The sequence below is a fragment of the Mangifera indica genome, unplaced genomic scaffold (assembly GCF_011075055.1).
Source record: "Mangifera indica cultivar Alphonso unplaced genomic scaffold, CATAS_Mindica_2.1 Un_0099, whole genome shotgun sequence".
NCBI classification, from domain to species: domain Eukaryota; kingdom Viridiplantae; phylum Streptophyta; class Magnoliopsida; order Sapindales; family Anacardiaceae; genus Mangifera; species Mangifera indica.
In genome coordinates this window covers 70,561-93,869 of record NW_025401191.1, presented here as the reverse complement: position 1 = coordinate 93,869, position 23,309 = coordinate 70,561, and the positions used below count along the sequence as shown (strand labels likewise).

Below are 23,309 nucleotides of genomic sequence, written 5' to 3'. Positions count from 1 at the left end.
TCATCAAGCTCTCGATATTCAGAGACTAGACATTATGGTCCTGGATATAGTTGGATGCATTTGAAGGATCATAAGGAGAAAACATACTCAGAAGAAACCAAGAAGTCTGAGTTAAAAATGTATCTGGATGAACGTTGTGTTGAGATACCTAATGATGTCAACTCAGGCGACTTTATTGTGCTTCACTGGTGGAGAGACAATCATTATAAGTATAAAGTGCTTTCACAAATGACAGTTGATATCTTAGCAATTCCTATTACAACAGTGGCTTCGGAGAGCGCATTTAGTGGGGGTAGTAGAGTGATAGACATGTACAGGTCAGCTTTATCGCCAGAAACAGTCAACATGCTTATGTGTGGAGCTGATTGGATGAGAACACGTTATAATATGAAGAAACAAGATGAGGTAATCAATAACTTATCACAACTGTATGATCTTTAAATTGATTTTTCATTTAACTGTTGGCAGTATGATTAATAGCTTTCGTTAATTTTTAATTTCTTGAAGATTGAAGTTGAAAACGAGATTGCTGAGATTATCTTACTAGATAAATAAAGATATAGAGTGGATCTCTTACATTCATTGATGGCGAGGAATTTGTTGCTTTATGGCATGATTTAGAGTGGTAATTCTTTTTTCCATCAAATTCCTTTTGTTCATCTGTCACTCTGTGAACCAATTTGCTAATAAAATTTGTTTTGTTACCCCTTATCAGAAAGCTTATTCTCTGTTGATTTCAGGAAGCTTCTTTCATGGGCATGGTTAACTTGGTTATTCTTTATTCCAGAAATGGCTGTGAAATCAGCAACAAATATATTTCGGGTGATCCCTATCTTTCCCTGAATTCTTAATGTTGTATGCGTTAGGGTAAAATCAAAAAAAAATTATGTGGAAAGAAATTATTATGTTAATAAAGTTTGGGTAGGAAAGAAATATTTACTAGCAAAAACTTTCTTTGAACTTGAATTCGGGAATCCCGTTCTGCCTCAACCATAAGCTGATTGTGAAACAGGCTCCTTGGGGTTCATAACTGACCCATATACGGCAATGACAGCACAGCTAGCTGGGTTCATTCACAACATCGCCAACGCATTCTTTTTCGCTGGGTTGCAGCTGCAAGGGATTCTTAAAATTTGTTGGCGCATGAGGCTGCATTTGCTTTGGGTCAAATGCAAGAAAATGAAGCTATCCCTGCTTTTGGAAGCAGTTTTGAATGATTTTTCTTTGCATCCGATTGTTCATCATGAGGCAAGTTACCATCGTTCCTTTCTCCTTTTTGTTTTTCTTCTTTGTTTATTTTGGTTACTATTGTTGTTTACATTATTTATAATGTTAATATTAGGCAGCAGAAGCTCTGGGTGCAATTGGTTTGGATAGTAATATTCGGCAGCAGAGGCTCTGGGTGCAATTGGTTGGATCATCTGTGGTAGAAAAATCACCTTTCATGTCTGTTGACCCAGCTGCACCAACTTCATTATGCTGTTCTGTTGACGAGCTAAGGTCTGTTTTGTCCTAAAAAAATCAATGGATTCATGATTGAGAATGTTGTATAATGGTTAATTTGCTGACTGACATTATTTGATTTTAAGAGAAGTTCTTCTGGACGAAGCAAAAGGGATGTATGAACGATATGCAGCACTTTTTTCACTTTGAAACAACAGTGGAGATGAAGCTATTTCTGCTATAATTGATTCTTTAGGCACGAAAAAGTGTTCTGCTGAAGCATGAGGTTTGTCAAGTTTAATCTAGTTGATCTGTGACTCTTTAATCCTGTGCCAGGGTTCCATTTTGGTGGATGTAAAATTGTAATTATTTGGTATCTACTGGATGTGGATGAAGATTTACTGTTACAGCAATTTTTAAGAATTTGGCCAGAATTATTTTGTCAAGAAAGAATGGTTCTGGTTCTTGGTCTTTTGATGAAGGTTTACTGGAGATTGTTAACGTGAATCATGTCTTTCTTGATGTGGTTTGTATCCTCTAAATTTTCTGATCTTTAGATGTTTATGTTTGCGGTGGCATGCAGGTTGCTTATGTGTTAGGGCAATTGCAAAACAAAGCTGCGTCTGCTGCGCTTTGTAATGTACTCAGGGATTTGAAGGAGCATCCCATGGTCAGACATGAAGCTGCTGAAGCTCTTGGTTCCATTGTTGGTAGGTATTATTACTTGATTTTTTTCTGGTACTTTTTTTTCTTGGTTGAGTGCATGATGCATTCTCTGAACTTGATGATTAACTAGGAAATAGTGTGGCACTTCTTGAGGAATTTGCCACGGATCCTGAGCATATTGTTTCACAGAGCTGTGAAGTTGCCCTGAGCATGCTCGAATATGAACGGTTGGGAAAGTCCAATCTGAATGTTATATGGTAGACAGAGTTGCCAAAGGAGAATTGAATTCTGCTTTTGCTGTTGTGAGGCCTCCTGGCCATCATGCTGAAAAAGATGAAGCAATGGGATTCTGTCTGTATAACAATGTGGCTATTGCAGCATGTTTTCTGTTAAATGAAAGAGTGAGGGCCAGGTTTCTTTCTATTTTTATTTTTAAATCAGTTGTCATTCATAATATAAGATGACATTTATATCTATCATCTTCAGTTGTCATTCATAATATTGGTGGCATCTCTTTCACTTGTTACTGTTTGCATTATTGAAATCAGATCTTGTTGGTACACTGATATGCCTTATTTTTGTTCACTGCATTAATTAGTACATGTATACCTTCATAATTTGTTTTATCTGGCTGTGTTTCGGCTGTGAAAATTGTGCTAATCTGTGTTGCTTGTTATGGAGGACCTAGAAGTATAACTGGGATCTCTGTTTGTGCAACTTCTTGACATATGGAAAAAGAGAATTGATATCTTCTTGACATATAATCTGAGTTACATTGTTTAACCTGTGTTTGTTCATGGTTAGTGGTGGATAATTTGGGGTAAAAGTTTTCCATATACAGTCATTCATTTTTCAGTTTCCGTGTTTTCTCTGTAAAGTTTGAAGCTTGCTTGGCATATTCTATTGGGTTTTATATTTTGGTGCTGTGTGTCTAATCTGTGACCTATTTATGGTTCTTCATATGCTTTGTAGTGTTGCAGCTTTGTTATAACCAGTTAACAGGCAGCATACCCACCAAGCTTAGTTCTTTGAAGAAGCTTAGTGTTGTTGCTCTCCAATCTAATCAGCTCACTGGTGCAATCCCTGCAAGTTTAGGTGATCTGAGTATGTTAAGGAGACTAAATTTGATCTTCAACCGCTTATTCGGTTCAATCCCGCAAAAATTAGCTGATGCTCCTCTTCTGGAAGTTTTAGACATTTGAAACAATACTCTGTCTGGCAATGTGCCTCCTGGTAATCAAGTTTCTACAGCTTTTGTTTGATTTATTCTATTTTTTGGTTGATAATTACTCTGATTTCTTGAAAAACCTAAATGGAACTTGATTTTGTTTTAAGCAAATTCCTCCACATATTGATCAGGCAATATACTGCTGGTAACTTATGGCATTATCTTGCCATGTAGCCATGTTGGTAAAAGTGGTGAGTAATAGCCATTGACTTTCGAATTATTTATAGCTTTGTGGTTAAGATGCTTTGTTAAATGTTATGTGGTAAATATTGTGTCACATATGCATGTTTAAAGTTTATTGGTTTTTGATGTGCTAAAATTGCTGAAATGATATTCTGGCAGTATCACTAAGATCAGTTAATATTATGCTTTGTGGAATCAGACTGTATCTTCTTTGGGCTAGGAACAGCTTTTACCATCTGTAATGACAAAATATTTAGACCATTGAAATCAAGCACTAAAGTTGAGATTATTCTTAGCATGCCATAAACACATTATGAATTGTGGTTTCAGGTGCAATCTTTGGTTATTCCAACTTCATTTATAGAGTGCTATAACTTTTGGCATTGCATTATAAATCGGGGCTCTTGATTCCAACCCTTTTTTTCAAGTAATGACAATGGTCTTTTTCATTTTCTTTATTTGTTTATTTATAGGGTGAAAAGCAGGTTATAATCACAGTGCCCCGTTATCTTTTACTTGTCAAAAAGATGATATTGAATTATCCTTAGCACAATTTTCATAACGTTACATAGCTCCAGGTGGATAAGAGTTGTGCCACCAAGCTCTTTTTTTCTATGGAAAATTTATTTTGGAAATTGGAGTGTATTTTGAATTTTTAATTGTTTGTCTGTAGTGTATGTGCTAATTAATGATGCTTGTTAATTTGTTGTTGATTAGGATTGCAGACGCTATCCATTTGGAAGTCCTTAGCTCTGTGACTGAGGAAGGAATTACCGATTTGGAATTGTTGGTTAAAGATTTGTGGTTGCTTCCTGGAATGTTTTTCCAGGTGTCCGGATATTCTAGCCCTAAATATCTAAAAGGATTGTAAGAGAGCTTTAGATTGGTTTATAAATCCCAGATAAAAGCTGGGTCTAGTTCATAGTTGCGTTTGATTATGTTAGACTGGTTTGGTTCTTGTATGTTGGTATTTTAGTTTTAATGCTGCTTAACTTTGGGAGGATATTTATGTTTTTCTGTTCTGTTTTGAACTTGAATAAAACTAGTTTAGACATCAAATCTTATTAATTTATTTATATATATATTTATATATTTTAAAATTACATAATAATAGTATTACTCTTTGCTGGATGATATATCTTTATAGGCCAATAATAAAAGATTAGAACATAAAAAATTTATTAACCATTGCTAGAAAAAAGATTTATACAAGTACAAAGATACATATGTTGTCAGTGTTTTTATAATGACATAAATTATGACATAAAAAATATAAATAAATATAGATATCTAAGTGAATGAATTTTGATTTTGTGATAAATATAATAAGGCTAATAATTATTGTATAACAATTATTCAGAGATTGCGATTAAATGACAGTTTTTAGAACCCAATGAATGCATCATCAGTTTATGATTCTTTACTTGGTGGTTGGTGGGGCGGGGGGGGTAGCTGTTTTTGAGAAGAAAACACTTGAAAAGGTATAAAGGGGTCAAAACTTAACCGCTGAAGCGAATGGCATTACATGTAAAAGTCACGAGTAAAGAAAAAAGACAATCAAAAATAGAGGAAGCCTGGAAGCCATTTGCTTTTCTGCATTACTTCTCCGTTTGGGTTATCTTTCAAGAAACACACTTCACTATTTTCTCTTCTCTCTCAAAATATATAAATAGATTGACTTACAAACAATGAAAATATATTAAATAATGTTTAAACGAAAATAACATTTTGAAATTGAAACTGTGATCCTGTGAACAAGCTCGTTAGGCTCGGCTCGAAAGCTCAGCTTGATAGTTCGGCTCGACGACTCGACTCGACAGCTCGCTCGATAGTTCGGCTCGACAGCTCACTTGATAGTTCGGCTCGATGGCTCGGTTCGTTAAGAATAAGCGATCCTAGCTCGATGGCTCGGCTCGTGAAACATATTCGACTTAAGCTCGTTTATAGGCTTGCGAATAGCTCGGTTCGGTATACATTACGAGCCAGGCTCGTTGAAGGCTCGTGAATAGCTCGTGAGCCAACGAACTCGAACACAAGCTGAATTTTCATTACGTTCAACGAGCTCGAGCCATGACTCGGCTCGAATGAACAGTATCGAGCTGATACCGAGTTTGCCTGTGTTCGAGCTCGGCTAGGCTCGAATCCAGTCATAGTGTTTGTAATACCCTAAGGCAAATTCTACATCGGTAAAATAAGGGAGAGATGTTAGGTCTATTTGTACTTTGTCTGTGTATCCCACATCGGTTAAAGGTGGGAGGATTTAACTAATTAAATAGTCATTGAGTCTCATAAAAGGGGTGTATGTAATACACTTGGACAAATCCTACATCGACAAAATATGGAATAGATGTTGGGTTTGTTTGTACTCTGTCTATGTATCTCACATCAGTTAGAGATAGGAGGATTTAACTAGTTAAATAGTTTGTGAGCTATTTAAATTGTAAAGACGCGTTTTAGCTTGTAAAACCTAAAACAGTCTAAAGTGGATAATATCTTAACAGTGGGTTGGATAATTAGACTAGGATCAGAATATTAAACTAGAGATGTTACACTGCTTGTGCTTTTAAATTATGGTTCAGTTGGTAGGCTACTGTTCTATGCTTGGTCAGTTATCAGTGACATGGGCTTGCTCGATTATTATTGGAATGGTTTTCTTTTTTCAATTTTATTGTGTGGATATAGGAGACAGTTATGAAGCTCGATTTATGTAACTATGTTGATGTGGTTGATGTTTTAAAGCAACATGTTTCATTTAAGAGCAATCTTTTAATTGAAATGTGTTATGATTCATTGTATAATTTTTTTTTTTTTCTCAACATTACAGTTAAGCGTCCCCTATACAGTGAGTAGATGTTGCTATTCAAGTCACGCATTGGCTGATATTCCAGAAGGTGGAATAGTTGATGTACCGCTGGCACAAACAGGTGAGGGTATTGCAGAGTGTGAACTCCTCAAATGGTTTGTAAAAGAGATGAGTGAGAGACGCTAGTTTTCGCATTCATGTATTCCTTGATCTATACATAGCTCAAATGTTTCGTTGAACATGTGAAACGTTGTTTTCTTATTGGTGTTATTTAGTCCAAATTGTGATGATTTATCTTCCACTTCCCAGGTTCCAAATGTCTTATTTTATATACTAAATTAATGTGACATGTACATTTTACATGTATAGTGTTGTCAATGAAGCTTTATTAATAATTTTATATGTATAAAGTCTAACTATCTTTAGAAATTTCTCTTATCGTTTTAGTGTTAGAATGTTGCATTAATTTTGGAATATTTGGCTTAATATTGTTACTAGGAATACATGGGTTCTCTCTGCTTAAACAAATGAGATCTTGTACCGTTAGTATTTCTAGTTGGAAAAACCACCGTATAATCATTTGTCTTGTTGGATAAACTTATGTCCGCAAATTTATTCAGGGATGTTTTTGGTGGGCCCATATTAATAAATCCTGATAGAATCATGATGGCAGGGGGATCAAGTTGATGAGTTTCAACCACTTTGTGAAGTTCAGAGTGACAAAGCAACTATTGAAATAACAAGTCGTTACGAAGGAAAAGTTGCTCGAATTCTTCATGTTCCTGGCAACATTGTGAAGGTTTATTTTTATTTTACCCTTTTTTCTGTGTCTGGAGTATTAATTATTACCTTTGGGTAGTGAATATTCTGTTATTGGAAATTATATCGTGCTTTACTGATATAGCTCTTATGTATGTACTTAATGATTGATACAGCCGATGTGTGCTAGCAGGGTTAATTAAGAGGAAACTGATGACCTTATATTGAGATATATGTTTCCAGAGACAAGTATAGGCCGTGGAGTCAAATGAAAAACTGTTTCAATTACATAGGTTACTAAGGAGATTATCTTGAACCTTATAATTTTTCTTTACTAATCTAGAACAGTGGATTAGATTGTCCATTGAAGAAAAAAGTATCTCTTAGTTTGGTTTTTGATGTTTTGGGAAAAGCTAGCACAGCGACATGTGTATGCACATATTGTTATCGTAAAAAATTTCTGTTTTCAGTAATGAACTCTGAAGCAGAACATTATTCTCGGATCCCTTTTGACGGTTTCAAAATGCATACTATAATTCTAAGATTTAACAAACTTCAAAAATTCAGGTTGGTGAAACTCTACTGAAGATGGTTGTCGATGACTGTATCGTCTCAACCCCTAGTTCAGATGTTTTGGAAAGTGTAAAGCCACCAGGTTCCAAGGACATGAACTTACCTGATTCTAAGCACAATGAAAGCGCAATAGGTGGAATTCTATGCACTCCTGCTGTGCGGCACCTTGCAGAGCAATATGGTATAAATTTAAATGATGTGCTTGGCAGTGGTAAAGATGGGAGAATATTGAAAGAAGATGTCCTTAAATATTCTGCTCAGAAATGAATTATTGAAGCTTCATCTGCCAGTGATAGTTCTGATTCAGAAGAGGAGAATGACACAATTTCTTTTGCAGAATTTATCTTAGATGATAAGATAGTTCCCGTCAGGTAAGGCTAGATATGTGCACGATGAAGGAAGAACCTATTTACTAATGAAATGGGTGTAATGGGTGGCATCCATAGGCCTGAGACATCTAAACTACACATTTTCTTTTGTTTGATCAATCCAAAAATTATTTTACTTCAGGTTTATATATCCTTAAATTTTGGTAATTGTAAATTGCATTTCCTTGTAGGTTCATTCTTTTTGTTTGAGTAATTTGCTGTTCTTGCAGGTTAATTCTTTTCATTTGAGTACTTTGCTGATTAAATTTGTCTATTGTTTTCATAGTATCCTAATCATAGTTAATTATTTTTTATTCTTTCAGGGGATACCAGAGAACAATGGTCAAAACAATGTCCATGGCAGCTAAAGTACCACGTTTTCATTATGTAGAAGACACAAATTGTGATGCACTGCTGAATCTTAAAAACATCTTTTCAAAATAATAATTCCGATCCAAATGTTAAGTTCACTTTCCTTCCTTTATTGATAAAGTCACTCTCAATGGCTTAGAGCAAATATCCCTTCATGAATAGCTGTTTCAATGAGGAGTCACTTGGGGTCATCCTTAAAGGTTGTAATTACTTCTGTTAAAGTTTTATTCACCTTCATATGCTCCTACGTATTCCCATAAACAAAATATATAGCGAAGTTAACAAAAAATAGTTCCGTTTAGAAACTCACCTTGACTTTGCAGAAAAAACTATTCAAGGTCAAATAATTCCATGGGATGTACATACAAACTTGTCCAGAGATTATTGATTTTAGTTTCCTGCTATGACCTATTAATGTTATATATTGGGTCTGGGTCCACTTATAATAGGTCAACCTGACCTGGTTTACTTAACTGCCAAATGATAGTTATTGAGAGTTATTGTTTGGCAGTTGGACATCTATTTAAATGTCCAAATTGCCTCCCCAAAGAAAATGAATGCAATTTTTTTTTTAACAGAAGAAAATTCTTCTTCACCACTACACACCAAGCAAAAGCATAGAGAGATCACGTCTCCCAAAAGAATATTGTACGTGAAGCAAATTGGGTTGTGGAGATGATTCACGTCAACACCTCGTGCCAAATTCGAATAGATTTTGTCACAAACTCGAAGCCAGGTATATGTATTTATATTTATTGTAATTCACAGAATGCTGATTTGACATGTTTGATTATTTTCAACATTGATATCAGAGCGTAGGTTACAAATATGTCATGTGTTCTATGAATTGAATTATGTATTCTATAGAAATTTAGAATCTGGATTTTGATTTTAGATTAACATTTGTTTTGGGCACGAATTCAATTTGGCCAAAATTGCATGAAATTGGTGACGAGAAGCATGTTAGATGGTTGATTGGAATTGTATTGCAGGCCTTAAAATGAAAATTGAGTCGAATTAATGCCAAAATCGATGAAAATCGAGCCAAAAACAGTGACCCAAGACATGTTATTTAAGCCCCCGTATTGTCAAAATCCTGCGACATTGGAGGTTGCTATTGGTATGAAAAGAACCTCTGACCAGTGGGCTATAAAAGCCCCATGGTCCTATTGTCAAAAAATGGACGGAAGATGGCTAATTAAACTGCTTAAAATTCTAGGGTTTATTGCATAGAATCAGGTTGGAAAAACCTGATTATCTAACCCGTTGGTCAAAAGGTTGGTTAAAACCAATCGATCAACAGGGCAACCCATAGAGTCAATTGGGTTTTACCCGAACTGGCCAACATCCACCTAGGTCAATTGACAGTCAACTGTCAAAGGTTGACTGTCATTGTTGACCGATACGTGGACGAATGTGACCATCTTCTCTCGGTGTGTGGTGATGCGTATTGCTCAATCTTGGCTCATGAAGGCATGTGTAGGTACTGTTATAGCACGTGTATATGTGTGCAATGTCAACTCGACGTCTGAAGGCATGTAGGACCATGTTTTGGCTTGTGACAATGTGTGAGTAACTTTTTTTGTTGCGTTTTGGCACACAGCAAAACTGTTTCCAAAGCGTGGAAGTTGTGGAGAGCCGAGATTTGCATATGGAATGTGTTTTATGGGTCCTACATTGCGTAAAGACATGTAATACTTCATTCTGACTTCCGAAAACACATATTCGTGTTTCAAAAATGCATGTTTCTAATTCATGCAAATTTGTTGACTAAGGACCATTACATTGTGTTATAAGATGTGATTATCTCATAATCTAATGGTGTATGTTGAGACTATATATAATCTGTTGCACTCTCTTAATTGGAAAAGTAATAGTATATAGTCTAATAATATTTGTGTATGAATATGAGTCTCATAATCAATGATCTTGTTCGAGACAAGCTAAAGAGTGATGTTTAGTAATGTACGAGAGAAAATCTATCGTTTTGACATTATTCCCAAATTAACGAAATACAAGGTATTTGACTTACCACAAATTTTATAGAGACTTTATCATGGATAAAGTGACTCTGAAATCAATACGGGTTGATAAAATGGTCATAGTCATAATAAATGTTGCATTTGTTGTATCATATATCTTGTTAATGTAGGAATTCTGAGATTGGTAGAATTTAGTGAAATTCTCATCTAAAATTAATATTGACGCAATTAGATTAAATTTTAAATTGTCAAGCATTTATGTCATTGAATATGATTAGGAACATAGTGAACTTTCGATTTTGTGTCTTATGTGAGATATTTTAAATTTTAATGCGTAATATGACAATTGATGTATATTTGATTGCGTTGATTGAGTTATGTCTGATATATGTCTTTGTGATCTAATTAACCATAACATCCTAGGACATGATGGATAATTTGAATGAGAATGATACTGAATAGAGATAATTTCAATGTGTGGCATGTAAAATGCACAATGTCTTAGTGAGCAAAAGGCTTTGGAGGCCATAGATTAGGTTAAGATAGAGCTGTGACTGATTGAGGGATAAAAACCTAAATGGTGTCTTACACAAATGTGATGTGGATGTACATCATGCATGTAAGAAGTAAGACTCACTTCGTGTGATATCTTAACTTGTTCCATGAATAATGCTCTAGTAATGTTCAATTGCATATGTTGTAAGTATGGTTTTGATGGAAAAGTTTGGAGGAACTGCAGTTCCTAAATAAAGGCAGTTAATCGTTAAATTTGATAGAATATCAAGTATGATTATAGAACTAAAGTTAGCTAGGTGTAACCTGACAAATAAATAGTGGGTTCATTTAGTAGGGCGATCTCTTCCTCAAAAGTGGGAGCATATGTAAGTGCATATGACCTATAAAAGATTTTTGTTAGTTGTTCTTACCACACAGAATAGAGGACAAGCGCCCTTGAGGTAGCTAAACTTGGTACTCATGCATACATTGCAGAGCTGAGTTTTAAAAGTAAGTGGCTTTAGTCTAAATTAAAGAGGAAAAAGGTCGTATAATGCTCAAAGAACGAGACCAAAGAATTGAAATGGGAGTATTAGAAGAAGAGACAAAAACAAATTGAATAGTTACAAAAGAAGCAATGAAAATTATTTCACCTGTGAATGAACGGAGCTGAAAATGATATTATCTCATTCTATATAAAGTGATGAAATTTTATTTTCTAATACTGTGATATTAATTGAGTATTATCCTGCGTGAATTATGGACTCAAAAGCCATTGACAAAGTATCTCATGATAGAAGCTCTTAAGTAGATTTTTGTCGAATTCTAAAGAAAGTGAATTGGATATATGTAGGCAACAACACAAGAGTTGTAGTAAGAGGAATGGATATGAGCAAATGAGTTTTGCGAGATGATCGAATCCTATACCTACATGAAATTCAATATACTTTGAATATTCGATGAATCTTGGTCAAAGTACTTGTTCTTCTTAAACTAGGATATAATTTGAATTTGTTTGGGTGTTTTATCAAAATGTTATAAAATTAATTTCTATAGATTTGGTTTACATTCTGATAACGTTAAGTTTTTCATTATTTGTTTCTCCTATATGTATGAATTTAAATGTAAATATATAACATGCTAGATTAGGGCATGTTGGCCAAGATGGGTTGAATAAATTGGCTCATGAAAGTTTATTAGGAACTTACATATAAATAGAACTGCCCACGTGTGAGCATTCTGTAGATGGAAAAACATTTGACAAAGTTGTAAGAGTTTGACTTCCTTTGCAATTTATATACTTAGATATATGTTTTTCCATGAATGTAAAGTTTGAAAAGGTATCTCATAGTTCATTACTTATGTTGATGACAATACTCAATTCGGTCTTGTTTATTTGATCTCCCATGAGTCAGAAATAGTAGACTGCTTTAAATAATGTATATGTAATTGGGATTGAGAATCAATTAGACAAAATGAATAAGAGTTTTAAGAACTGATTGAAGTCTTGAGTATTTGTCTGAAAAGTTTGAGGGACTGAGTAATGAAAAAGGAATAATATGACAGCTAATGATTCCAAAACTTCACAACCAAATGGTGTAACAGAGTAGAGTAATTGAACTTTATTGGAATTGGTTAGGTCAATGATAACGCAAACAAAACATCAAGTCACTTTATGATGATATGACATTAACTGTTGTTTGTGTACTTAATTGAGTGCCTATTAAATCAGTTGCTTCCACTTCTTATAAATTATGATTAGGTAGAAAACCTTAGTTAATTAATTGCAACCTTAGCGGTTAACAATGTTTATCTATAGCTTTTCCTATGAGTTTGAAAATCTGGGATCGAGAAGAAAAGAATGTATCTTTATCAAATACGTAAAACACTCCAAAGGGTATGTGTTCATTAGGGAGGATTTCATTGAAAGATTAACTGAAATAGTATTAAGAGATACTACATTCATAAGGGATATTTTTCTTAATAAGGATGATATTGATAAAAGGTTTCATCTGAAGAGATGAGAAAAGAATAAGGATAAGTACATCTTAGCGACCATTTATTGAGTCTTTAGAGATAATACCTACACTTATTTCAAACAGTGGAAGCAAATGCAATTGAGCTCCAACCTATTTCAGATAGTGGGAGTAATGATCCACAATTATTTGTTTCGTTCATCTTAACCTATTGGGAGCATTGAGATTAAACTTTAATATATTTCAGATAGTGTGAGCGTTAATCCTTAATTGCATAGGAATGATACCTGAAAGTATTCTAGTGACGTTTTAAATTGAAATCAAGATTTTCATGATCACTCCCCAAGATGATAAAAAACCTAAAATCATAAAACAAGTTGTCTCATCCCTTGATAAGAAAAATATTCAGATGCATTGGAAGAAGAGATGAAATACATAGAAAACAAATCAATTCTAAGTTTTGGTTTACTCACCGTTGGGTCAAAAACTTATTAGGAACAAGAAGATTCTCGAATCAATTGTAAAGCGGATGACTCAATAAATAGATATAATTTTGCTTTATAGTGAAAAACTATACCCAATAAATAGGTATAGATTGTGAAGAATAACGCCTTCGTCATTTATAAAATTTACTTCAATATGTTTAATTTTAGTTATAGCAACACATTTGAATTTAGAATTACATTAGATGAATGTCAAGACAATTTTCCTTAATGGATAACTTGACAAAGAAATCTGCATGAAACGAGATATAGATCTTTTTGTTATAGGTGTGAATCGTTGAGTGTGCAAGCTTCAAGAACATTGAATGACCTAAAATTGTCATCCAAATACTAGTACTTAAAATTTCATAAGGGTTAATACGTTATGACTTTAAAATGATTAATCCAAACCAACGTGTCTATGTGACAAAGTCTGATGACAAATTTGTAATTCTATCAATGTGTGTGATAATGTGTAGATAGCTAGAAATGATTTGAAGTAAGTAATGATCATTAAAGGATGGCTGTCTATACTTTTGATCTACAGGATATGGGAAAACAGATTACATATTATTAATTAAAATCCAGAGGAATTATTCAAAGAAACTTTTGACTCTGTCATAATTGCATAATATTCAAAAGATTATAGAATAATTCAATATGGTAAGCTATGAACTTGTTAATACACTTGTATTAAATGATGAATTATTGAGCAGACTGATATGTCCCAAAACTTAAGATAGAAGTAAAGAAATATCAATAGTTATCTATTTAGATGTCATCGGATGTATTATGTATGCTATAGTGCATATATGTCCTGACATTTATTTTTGTTATTGAGCTGGTTAGTCGATATAAGTCAATATTGAAAAGAGCACTAAAAGGTTGTTTGTAGCATATTGATATTTTAAAAGGCTCTGTGGATTAATGTTTATGTAATTAAGGATTGAATTTGTGTTTGATTGGCTATTGAGATGCTAGTTGGGGAAGTGATTTAAACTAACGCAAATCAAATACTAGTTATGTTTTCTTACTCCAAAAGGGCTCATATCTTGGAGCGATAAGAAACAGAGATGCATAACCTTATCCACAATAGAGGCCGAGTAAATAACTTGTTTAATGATTATGCAAGAAACTGTATAATTAAGAAGATTCTACGTAAATCTAGGTAAACAGGATGATACTGTCAGAGCAATAGTTGTTTGTTGAAATAAATAATCATGAGTTTTATAGGATAACCAAACATATTGATACTAGACATAATGTTTTAAAAGACTTCATTGTAAGAGGGAAATTATTGTACAATATAATTATACGCAGTGTATGTTCACTGATCCTTTGACCGAAATTTTTCCAAGAAAAATATATTTTGCATATGTTAAATCTCTTGGATTGTATAGACTATAATTAATAAATTGTTAAACTTACATATTGTATTGGTGACACAACATCAAAAATCATGAATTCAAGTTTAGTTTATGTTTGAACTTGTATCCCAAAATTCTTGGGTTTTCAGTGCATACACATCGTTTTTAACTCAACAAGATTATAATGTCACACAGGTTAGAGAATGACTCACTCACACGAGCAATCGACTTTGGTGTTGAGAGAGTGAGCAAATATGAGACATTATTCTTGATAAAAGTGATGCTTAGAGAGCATGCCAATGGAAGACAAATTTCTTAAGAAAAGATTTATCGAAGTTAAAATGTCACTTTGATTATTAGTCAAGATGAGGTCATAGATAAATACATTTTGAAAATGACTGATTTAGATTCCCCACGTCCAAACAACTTGTAAATGCTAGATGTGAGTTCTTAATGTGAGAAATACCAACAAGTGTGAAGATGATTAAGAACTCAGGTTAAACGTTAGGTGTAGTGTTTGAACTAAGATTTATACAGTGTTATGAATGACATTTGAGAAAATACACACTGTAGCACATGATTCATACCATGTGTGCATAAGTAAGACAACCAGTTAAAGTAATGAGTGGATGAATCCCTGCTTCCTCATTATGTAAGAATTTATGAGGATTACCTTATGTTGGTGTCTTTTGACTCTTTGCTTTTGTTCGATGTTTACTCTTAATGTTGTTATCTTAGCTTGACACCTATAACGACACACGATTTGGTCTATGGAACATGACTGGGAAAGCAACTAAGTTTAAATTAAGAATTTCAAGTAAAAGAGGAAGACTTATATATATATTACGTGTGTCCATTAGCCGACCGATTATGTCACTCATATAGGAGAATAGACTTGATCATGGATATATAAGAAAATAACACAATGATAAATGAGGGATTAAAGGGAGCTGGTGTTATTGAGTAAGTGTGAGGTGTTGTGAGCCTAATGCTTTATTTTTTTGTTTCGTTTGAGTTGAAGCAGCTATGTTATTCCTAACATATGCATGGTATTTAACTCTCAAGTGCAAGTTGCTTGTAAGGTCATACAATACATTTACAAGTATAAAAGGTATTGCTATATGAGTTTTCTATGGCTAAGTATTTGGTTTAGGTCTTCCGTCATACATGAATGAGAGATATCAGGTCTAAGTCCACCCATGATGGGTCGACCCAAACTGGTTTACTTAACTGCCAAAGCAAAGTTGTTAGGAGTTATTGTTTGGCAGTTAGACATCTATTTAAATGTCCAAACTGCCTCCCCAAAGAAAATAAGCGCAATTTTTTTAATAGAAGAAAAATTTTCTTCTCCACTACACACTAAGCAAAAACACAAAGAGATCATGCCTCTCAAAGGAATGTAGTACATGAAGCAAGTTGGGTAGTGGAAATAGCTCAGGTCAACACCTCGTGCTATGTTCAAATAGATTTTGTTGCAAACTCGAAGCCAGGTACATGTATTTCTGTTTACTGTAATTCACAGAATATTGATTTGGTATGTTTGATTATTTCCAACACTATAAATAAATAAATAAATAAATATATATATATATATATATATATATATATATATATATATATATATATATATATATATATATATACACACTTTGTAATATTGTCATTGGTTGTTATAGGTTCCCACTATATTAGAGTTGCCATGGCTACTCCAAATAGTCTAGTTGTACCAAACATAAAGAGTGTACAGTCCCTTTTCCATCTCAGGGGTTAGTTATGTGTAACTCCTCATCTTTATAATAGTTGAACTGTAATATTGACATTCTTGCATGGCTTTTCTGTTTGTTGAGATCATATAGCGTATAATGATAGTTGCAGAACATCATACTGTAATTATATATATTTTCTCTTGTCTGTTGTTATGGTTATTTTTCCATTTGATTGTAGATTAGAATAGAGAACATTTCCTCATTCATTCCTTTAATTAATTTGCTAATATATCAGTGTTTGACTATCTTTTATGTGCACTATCATGTGCTTTTCATTGAAACATACTCTCTGTGATCAGATAACAAGGGAGCTGTTGCGCTTGCAATAATCACCTAGGGATAACAACCTGAGTCCTGGTGATATATCTGGTGGAATAATAACTTTAAGCAACATTGGAGCAATTGGTGGAAAGTTTGGCTGATCCCTTGTCAACTTGCCTGAAGTTGCAATCATTGCAATTGGTCAAATTCAAAGAGTTCCTTACTTTGCTGATGATGGAAATGTGTACCTTACATCAATAATGACTGTAAGCTATGGACAATCGTTCCTTTTAATTCATCATTGTCTAATAATTGTTGACCATGAAGGGTTAATGTAGTAGTTTTTGAAGTTAACATGTCTTAGATCAAATAACTCCTTTGCAACTACACTTTGTTTGATTTCTAATTTATTCTTATTTTTTATATTGTATGTGAATTTTATCCAACGCATGTGTGATGGTGGTTTGTTTTTCAAGTTAATATTGGTGCAAATCACAGAGTTTTGGACGGAGCAACTATGGCAAGAATTTGTAACGAGTGGAAACAGTTTGTTGAAAACCCAGAGTTGTTGATGTTGTATATGAGATGACCTGCTTTCACTTACATCAAGATGATTTGTCTTCAATATTGGTCAACGTCCTCTCGTCAATTCTATTATTCACCCAGAATAAAAAAGTTGTTTATATTGCAAGAAAACCTCAAATATAATGTAGTGCCAATAAATTCTTTAACGAGGAATCCTTTGATTTGCAGTACCAATTGGTCAGGCAACAAGGAAATAACTGTCAATTGATTAAGGTGTGGCTACTTCCTAGAAGGGGTTCCTAATTTGAACCTATCAAATAGATTATACAGGAGTGTCTGTCGAACCTAATGTGCTACTCTTTTATATCATCAGTAATTATCAATTCAAACCATTTTCCTTCTGTTTTCCAATTCTTTTATAATCGGAATATGATTTCTGTTTTATTTGGGCATGTGTGTAGATTTATTAAAGGATTAGTCAATCTGTATCCTTCATTTGAAGCCTTGTTATTGAAATCAAGAGTGAATACTCTATGGAAAATGAGAGATTGAAAGGTTTCGAACAAGCAACATTCACCGGATTCTTGAATTCGTCGATCGATCCAATTACCAGTATCCGATGAACATAGGAAACATTGAAATGAATAATTGAATATTTCTTTCATGTAGAAATATGTTTTATTTCAATCAAATTTAAAATATGAAAAGAAAAGTGATAACAAACCGCGCCAGTTACCCAACCTTTAGCAACCGTTAACAACAACCCTCAAAACTTGATCAATTGCTACATAAAGTTGGTGTACAATTACAGTCTTTTGAACTCTCTTCCTGTTATGGTACTCCCATTCTTTCATACTTATTTCAATTTTCACTCTCCTCCTTTCAGCCTCTGCTTCTGAACTTGCAGGTACTTTCGAACTTCTTTTAACTGCTAATCATTGAATGTAACCTTTTAAATAGTTCACAGATGTTATTTAAAAGGATATGGTTTTATTTTCCGTAGGTAATCCTTTGTCATTTGATTTTAGTTGGTTGGATGAGTAGAACACATTTCTAGCAGGCGATACAACAGCTATAAGGATCATAATTACTAAGAAAATTTGACAGCAAAAGAAATGCTTCACTTAAAAAAAATGCTTTCAAGCCTTCATTCACGATAAATGACGAGGTGGAAGTACATTTCTAGGGTTGTGCTAGAGACTAGTATAGACACTAGCAATTGGAGAATTTTATTCATGCCAAAACTGACTGGTTTATTTAATTTGTTAATCCTTGATGAGCCTTTTAGAGTTAATGGGATTTGTTTTGTGTCAATTTTTGGTAAAAGAGCAAATATATCCATCTGCCTGTGTTGCTTCATGGATGTGAATTGAGTTGAAAGAGGGACAAAAGCCACAATTCTAATACTTCCTAAAGATGCACTTGGAAACAATGACTCTTCAATTTACATCTTATTCAAATGGTTCCTTTATTAAATTGCCAAACATTACTCATATGGGTTGGAATGAAGTTTGTTACAGAATATGTAAAATATGTATATTACCGTATAGGTGCAAATTATACATATAATAGAACTTGATTGTAAGATTTAACTAAGGTAGAGTTTAATTCTATGATTGTAATTATAGGAATCAAATATTATGTTTTCCTAATCTAGGATTCTTATTATGTATATATACATGTATCTCTGTAATAATGAAATATGAATGAAAATTGTTTCTCTTTAATTTTGTTCATGGTATCAAAGTTGTTTTTGCCTTAGTGAGCAAATCAATTGTCTGTTCTTTTGCCCCAAGTGAGCAAATTCATGCCAATTCTTGGTTCACCCTTATAGAGTGACTTACATCTCACCATTGACCTAGGAAGGATGAAGATCAGCCATTCCTTGGAATCTGATCACTAGAAGACCAGTATGTGCCGCTTGTTTCCTCAATAGTTTCCTTCACCGATCTCTATCTTCAATGAGTGTGACATCTTACCACTGGCACCAGTGCACTCAAATAATGCCAATAATCAAAACCTTAAAAGCCCGTCATACACATCGTCACAATAATCGGAACAATCGATTTTGCTAGTTTTTTCTCCCTATTCAGACTCTGGTCACCTTTTTTGAATTGTATCTCTCTGTACAACATATATTTATGCTCTATTGCTGTAAAATTCACTTGGTCAAGCACTTTCTTGCATCTTTTCTCATTTTTGGTTGTTTTGGGTGTTATTAAGGCTAATAATAAGCCCATAACTATGGTTGATATTGTTCTTATGATGTCAAAAATCACAAAACACAAGCTTAATGGTTTTAACTATCTAGATTGGAGTAAGACCGTTCGATTTTATCTATTAAGCCTTGAGAATGATGATCACCTTACGAACTATCACATCTTATTTTATGGATTTTAAAAGAACTTATGAAAAACTAAATATGTTATTTCCATTTAGTCTTGATGTGAAAGTTCAACAAGCTCAACAGGAGCAGATGACTATCATAAGCTTCCTAGTTGGTCTTCCTCCTGAGTTTGAAACTACTAAATCTCAAATACTCACTAGTCCTAAGATTTCATCTTTGCATGACATATTTACTGAGGTATTTCACATAGAAAGCACCCTATCATTTTAGACTAATAGTGCTCTTGTTAGTCGAAGTAGTGCACATGAAACTAGACATTCGTATAACAAGAGTTGTAATAAAGGAATGGGAACCATCAATTATGACAAAGTTATTGATAATCGGATAAGTCGGGATATACAAAACATACTTGTAGAAAATTGTATAATCAAGCTCAAAAATCTCAGTCAGCACATATTACAACCACTAACACTGTAATCAATTCATCATCTGAAGAGACCATTATGATTTTTGCAGATGAATTTGCCAAATTATCTCAGTACCATGAATCATTGAAGTCTTCATCTACTTTTATCACTACCATTGCTAGGTCAAGTAAACTAAGTACATATCTTATTTCCTCATCATCCAAATGGGTCATTGATTCTGGTGCCACAGATCAAATGATAAGTAATCCTAGTCTCTTTTCTACGTTTCAATCATATGTATCTCTTTCTAATCTTATGTTAGCAAATTGATCAACATCATATGTTCTTAGTTCTAGCATTGTCGATCCAACTCTAATAATTTTCCTATCATTTGTTTTAAATCTACCAAATTTTTCTTTCAATTTAATTTATATGAGTAAACTCACTTGTGCCCTTAATTGTTGTGTCTCATTTTTTTCCTAATCATTGTTTATTTCAAGATCTTACGACAAAACAGATTATTGGTAGAAGACATGAATCTGAGGGCTTATACATCCTTGACATGCAAGTGCCAAGATCCATTGTTTGTTCTAGTGTCTTAACTCTATTTGAAGCGTATTGTCGTTTGGGAGATCTTTCTCTACCTTTTTTAAAGAAACTATGTCTTCAATTTTGTCATGTATCTTCATTAGATTGTGAATCGTGTTAGTTTGCCAAATATCATCATTTGTCTTCAAGTTCTAGAGTCAATAAATAGACTAATTTTCCTTTTGAATTAGTTCATTTAGATGTATGGGACCTTGTCCTATTTTGTCTAAAACTAGATTTAAATAGTTTGTTACTTTTGTTGATGATTATTCTCGTATGACTTGATTTTATTTTATGAAAAATCATTTCAAGGTGTTTTCTCATTTTTATGCCTTTTGTGCTGAAATAAAAATACAAGTTAATTTTTTTGTGCATACCTTACAGAATGATAATGCCAAAAAATATTTTTTTTGAATCTTTGCAGTCTTACATAATTCAAAAGGGGATTCTTCGTTAATCTTCTTGCGATGCCACACCATTTCAAAATAGAGTAGTAGAAAGGAAAAATAGACACCTTCTTGAGACAACTTGAGTACTCTTATTTCAAATACATGTTTTGAAACAGTTTTGGGCTGATGCGATTTCTATATCTTGTTTTCTGATTAATCACATATCTTCATTTGTTCTTCAAGGTTAGACTCCTTATATTGTTTTCTTTCCAAATAAATCCTTATTTCTTATTGAACTTAGGATATTTGGTAGTACTTGTTTTGTTTGTGATATTCATCCCTATGTCACAAAATTAGATTCAAAATCTTTAAAATGTGTTTTTCTTGGTTACTCTCATCTTCAAAAAGGGTATATGTGTTTTTGTCCTACTTTTAATTGATATCTTGTGTTAACTGATGTTACCTTATTGGAGAACACTCATTTCTTCTTTACCTTTCTTACCTATTTCATTTAGGGGGAGGACAATGATTTGTTAGTATATATTGTTACATATTCTAATTTTTTAGAGTTTTCTCCACCTACTGATCCTATATCTGCTAGTTCTCTAAAGGTTTCTCTACTTGATGATCTTATACCTGTTAGGCCACCCATTACCTAGGTTTATTCTAAACGTCAACAACCTTCGAATGCACGTTGTGAACCAACCTCTTCGTCATCAAATCTAGTCTCTAATGATATTGATCTTCAATTGCTCTTCGAAAAGGTAAATGCCATTGTACATACCCTATTTCTTCCTTTGTTTCTTACGATCACTTGTCCTCTTCTTTTTGTTTCTTTATTACATCTCTGGACTCTATCTCTATTCCAAAAAATATTTATGAAGCCTTATCTCATCTTGGCCAGTGTGATGCTGTAGTGAAAGATATGAATGCCTTAGATGATAATGGTACTTGGGACTTGATAAACCTACCTACAGGAAATAAAACTATTAAATGTTAATGGGTGTTTGCAATTAAGGTTAATTTTGATGGATCAATGGCTTGACTTAAAACACATTTTATTTCTAAATTATATGCCTAAACTTATGAAGTTGATTACTCTAACACTTTCTCTCCTACTGCCAAATTGACATATGTCCATTTAATCATTTCCATGGCAGCTACCTATAATTGGCTTTTACACCAATTGGATATCAAAAATGCTTTTTTCCAAGGTAACTTTTAAAAGGAAGTTTATATAGAGTAACCACCTGGATTTGTTGCTCAAGAGGAGTGTGGGTAGGTTTGTTGCCTTCAAAAATCATTGTATGGTTTGAAACAAAGTCCTCGTGCTTGCTTTGGAAAATTTAGCTAGACAATTCAAAAGTTTGGCATGGTAAAAAGCAAGCGTGATCACTAAGTTTTCTATAAATTGTGTGAAGTTGGTAATATTCTTCTAGTTGTGTATGTTGATGACATTGTCATTACTTGTAATGATACTATGGGAATTTCATCTCTTAAATAAGTTCTTCACACTCAGTTTCAAACAAAAGATTTAGGGGTGTTGAAATATTTATTAGGTATTAAAGTGACAAGAAGCAAGAAAGACATTTTCCTATCTCACGTAGTGCTCGACTTATTAACTGAGACAAAAAAAAAAGGAGATAAACCATATAGTGCTCCAATGAGTCCTAATTTGCAACTTACGAAAGATGGTAAATTGTTTGAAGACCTTGAGAAATATAGAAGATTGATGGGAAAGTTGAATTATCTTATAGTGACTCGTCTTGATATTGCATATTTTGTCAGTGTTATAAGTCAATTCATATCTTCTCTAATAGTCAATCATTGGGCAGCTTTAGAATAGATTTTCTGTTATTTGAAGAGAGCTCCTAGACGTGGCATACTATATAAAAATCATGGACATACTCATATTGAATGTTTTTCAAATGCAAACTAGGTAGATTCCAGGATAGATAAAAATCCATTACAGGTTACTGTGCCTTTGTTGGAGGAAATTCACTATCTTTGAGAAGTAAGAAGGAAAATGTTATGTCTTAATCAAGTGTGGAATTAGAATAAAGAGCTATGACATAGTCTATGTATGAAATAATATGGACATATCAACCAAGAAAGCACGAAAACACACAGTAGGTGCATTTCCATGAACCTGAAATGTTTCAATTTTTGAAATGGCCCAAAACTGGTACAAAATGTTGCAAGGTCGTTTCGATAATTTTAAATACACAGGAAACATGTTTCTTTAATAGAAACGCGTTTCCTATGCATAAGAGGGGAACAAATTTGTTCCCCATTTATTCTGAAATTGAATAATCCTAAACCGTTTTTA

The 23,309-nt window shown here is 33.4% G+C and overlaps 1 pseudogene; it reads left to right on the top strand.

Moving 5' to 3' along the window:
* Positions 1–228: 228 nt before the first annotated feature.
* On the top strand, positions 229–2,510 carry LOC123207744 (annotated as a pseudogene).
* The last annotated feature ends 20,799 nt before the right edge of the window (positions 2,511–23,309 follow it).